Genomic DNA, 4591 nt, shown 5'->3' on the forward strand with positions numbered 1-4591 from the left:
AAAGGAGTTCTGTATCTATAATTTTTAAAATAATTATTCTGTATTTTGTGAACGTTTATCATGAGTAATTTAGTAAATTCACCGGATGTTTTCGGTGGGTATGCTAGTTCTGAACATCACATGCTAATGTAAAAAGCTGTTTTTTGATATAAATATGAACTTGATTGAACAAAACATGCATGTATTGTATAACATAATGTCCTAGGAGTGTCATCTGATGAAGATCATCAAAGGTTAGTGCTGCATTTAGCTGTGGTTTTGGTTTTTGTGACATATATGCTTGCTTTGAAAATGGCTGTGTGATTATTTTTGGCAGGGTACTCTCCTGACAATCTAATGTTTTGCTTTCGCTGTAAAGCATTTTTGAAATCGGACAATGTGGTTAGATTAATGAGAGTCTTGTCTTTAAAATTGTGTAAAATAGTCATATGTTTGAGAAATTGAAGTTATAGCATTTTTGAGGTATTTGTATTTCGCGCCACGCGATTCCACTGGCTGTTGACTAGGGTGGGACGCTTGCCCATAGAAGTTAACTACTTAAGTAAAAAATTGATAATAAAAAAAAAAAAAAGTAACAAATAATTAAACAGGAGCAGTAAAATAACAATAGCAATAGCGAGGCTAAATACAGGGGGTACCGGTACAGATTCAACGTGCGGGGGCACCGGTAAGACAAGGTAATTGTGGTTGTTACGGATACAGGTATCCTGTGTGTGTATCCTGTATGTGTATTTCTTTTCTCTCCTGATCTAGTGATTTATTCATCTGGAGTGGACAGATCATGTTAGCTCTCTAAGGGTTGTATGTGAACGTTTGGCAGCTGCTTCTCTAACCCTGAACTTGGCAAAGCGCGAGTTTGGGAAGGCTACTGTTAACTATCTCGGCAAAGAGGTTGGCCATGGACAGGTGCACCCTGTTGATGATAAGGTCTTGGCTATCACTGCATTCCCTGCACCTACCACCAGACGAGAGCTACGCCGCTTTTTAGGGATGGTTGGCTACTACCGTAGCTTCTGTAAAAACTTCTCTGCGGTAGTTGCTCCGATTTGACCGATTTGTTCAGTCCGGCTAGATCGTTTGTGTGGTCCCCAGATTGTAAGGTAGCTTTTGAGACTGCTAAAGCACTCTTATGTAATACCCCTGTACTTGCTGCTCCGGATTTTGAACAACCATTTAAACTTGAAGTAGATGCTAGTGCCAGAGGTGCTGGTGCTGTTCTACTGCAGCAGGATAAGAGTGGAGTGGATCATGCTGTGTGTTATTTTTCCAGAAAATGTAACCAATGTCAGACAAACTATGCCACCATCGAGCAAGAAGCTCTAGCGTTGTTGTTAGCTCTGCAATATTTTGAAGTGTATATTGGGTCTAGTGCCCTACCTGTGATTGTATACACGGACCATAACCCCACCGTATGTACAACCAGAACCAGAGCCTTATGCGTTGGGCTCTTATTGTGCAGAATTATAATTTGGAGATCTGCCACAAAAAGGGTTCTGATAATGTGTTCGCAGATGCTTTGTCTTCCCTGTGGCTCAGTTGGTAGAGCATGGTGTTTGCAACACCAGGGGTTGTGGGTTTGTTTCCCACGGGGGGCCAGTACGGAGAGAATATTTTTTTTTAATGAAATGTATTCACTACTGAAAGTCGCTCTGGGTAAGAGCATCTGCTAAATGACTAAAATGTAAAATGTCTCGTGTGTAATATATATATTTTTTTGTATGTTTTGCAAGGTTGCCCTTGTTTATTGATATTATGGGTACCCTGGGGTTGCTCCCCCCTGGGGTACCAGGGGTCGCTCTTTTAATGGTGGGAGTGTTACGGATACAGGTATCCTGTGTGTGTATCCTGTATGTGTATTTCTTTTCTCTCCTTCTCCTCCTCACAGGTGACAATCATCACTCCCCAATCAGTCATCAATCAGTCCCCAATCAGAAGACACCTGTTCCTTTTCCCTCAACCAATCACATCCCCTTTCCCTTGGTTTAAAAAACCCAGTCAGTTGTGCTCTCTCTCTCTCTCTCTCTCTCTCTCTCTCTCTCTCTCTCTCTCTCTCTCTCCTCTCTCTCTCTCTCTCTCTCTCTCTCTCTCTCTCTCTCTCTCTCTCTCTCTCTCTCTCTCTCTCTCTCTCTCTCCTCTCTCTCTCTCTCTCTCTCTCTCTCTCTCTCTCTCTCTCTCTCTCTCTCTCTCTCTCTCTCTCTCTCTCTCTCTCTCTCTCTCTCTCTCTCTCTCTCTCTCTCTCTCTCTCTCTCTCTCTCTCTCTCTCTCTCTCTCTCTCTCTCTCTCTCTCTCTCTCTCTCTCTCTCTCTCTCTCTCTCTCTCTCTCTCTCGCTGTGTCCCTAGCTCTATATCGATCTCTTTTGTTTTGCAACTACATGTCACATTTGTCCGGTTATCCTGTGAGTATTGTTTTGTTGTTTGACTGTTTGGTGGAAAAAGGGGGTACCAAGACAAGTCGCCCATGGGCATACATTACCCGTAGGAATACTTTGTCTAAGTACCCTAGTTAGAACTGGGCAGACCACCCACTGTATTTTTGGTGAGTTAGCTAGCTGTTCTTGAAGTAGGCTAGTCTAGTTTAGGGGTGTTTTGGATTATTGTTTCTTTGCTTGGGTCCAGCTCAGCCCCTTTTCTCACACCCCATTACTGTGTGTTTAGCAATAAACCTTTAGAGTTTGACGGTAGATTTCAGTTGTCTGTGGTTTTTGTTCTCACTGTTACTTGTCACTATTCTAATTTGCATGATTTATGTTACGGGTCTCGTATCATCCCCCTAGACTGCCGGGCCAAAAGGGATTCGTAACAGTGGTAATATGTACATGTAGGTAGAGTGCATGTACATGTAGGTCATGATTCAACCTTGTTTTTTTTGAGTTCCCAGTTGTCTTGAAAGCACCATAAATCCAGAGAATGACAGACTTTGATAACAAAGTTTGATGACAAAATGGGCCCACAAAGTTCCACCTAACTGTTCAAGTGAGCACAGCATAACAAGGTGAGTCCAAATATGTCTTGTATGCTGCTGAATAAATGATGTACAATGCCAGGGAGATATGTATACTGTAGCTAAGAGAGTAATACTAAGTGTATGTTGTGTAGTAAGCTGTTTGTAGCCCTTGTGCCTCACCCTAATAATGTGGTCCCTTTTCCCCTCAATTTAGCCGAAGGTTCTGACTGCACATGCAGCCTATAGCCTGTTTTAGAGAAATGTCATCATCGAATATTGTAAGAGCTTTCAATGTCTGCTAATATGCCCCCTTTTATTTATCATACGGTTCTTACTTGGTGTACAGGGAGATTACTGTAAGAGTGGCCCATGTACTGAATTCTGTCGCTGTACATTTCAAAAGTGCTGAAGAAATAGTTATATTGCCTACGACCGTTGCTGGCATTCATCCCCAAAAAATTATAAGGTTTTCCACACCAAGATTTACATGCTAAAATCGCCACCGGGGTAATATTATGATTTTTACAAATTAAGAATTTGTATGTGTTAATTGTAGGGGTGCCCGTGGGGCTGGGTTTTTAATGAGTGTAGGGTTAGATGGTAGGGTATTCTTTTATTTCTTTTTTTCAAGCAAAGTATAAGGGAGTTGTACTCCAGTCTAGTTGGTTGCAGTAATGCAACATTAATTATACGCTAACCACCGTTAAACCACAGATGGGTTTAGTTATAAGACTCTTTGGTTAAATCTCATTTAAGTAGGAGCGTGTGGACATTGCAAACCCCTAAAATCGCAAGGGAGAGGAGTGAGGCACAAGGAACTTTATCCTGAAAACAAATATCGGTAAGTAGTTAGCTACTGGAGTAATGCTTAAAATTATGTATTTTTAAAGTTGGCACAGTTTGCAATTACTAGCTACTTGTCGAGTCAGCCGTGTTCCATTTGTGTCATGTAGGTAACCATTTTGCTGGACTCAACAAAAAAGGCACAATTTAGCTAGATCCGCACAGTGTTTGATTGGCATTGTCCCAAGTGTGGCGGGTGGTATGTGGCCCAACCTGATAGTATGCAGCTGTAGTCCCACAGCATGCCCTGCCACTAAAAACACTGGCATCTCACTAAAATGAACGTTACTGCTATTGGTTGTGATTAATCCCCCAACCACATACACTCCTCTCATATGTATTTGGCCAGTGAAGCTAATATTTTTAATTTGGCTCTATACTCCATCATGTTTCATATGAGGCAACAGCATAGAATTCCACCTTTTATTTAAGTGTATTTTCTAGGGATGTCCCTGACATCTGTTCTTTTGACCAATCGATTAGTCAACATTTTTAAATGTGTCTTTTCCATATATAGACACTCTGTTTGAATAAAATCAACTATATGTAGGCTACTGAGCTTGTCTGAAGCGTTAAGCACTGTGAAAAAATTAAGAAATACAAATGACTAAAGAGAACCTGCTTATGGCCTTCTTAGATTCTGCCGTTACACTCCTGTACACCAGCGGTTGGAAAACCTTTTCCATTTGGAGTGCCAAGTTATCATACCATTTCTACTGATCTACAGTCTACTGATCTGATACTGAACAGCACCGGAGAGGATGGCTGCTGTTTCATGGGCTCTTAACCAACCGTGCTATTTTG

The sequence above is a fragment of the Salmo trutta genome, chromosome 14, assembly GCF_901001165.1.
Source record: "Salmo trutta chromosome 14, fSalTru1.1, whole genome shotgun sequence".
Classification (NCBI taxonomy): Eukaryota; Metazoa; Chordata; class Actinopteri; order Salmoniformes; family Salmonidae; genus Salmo; species Salmo trutta.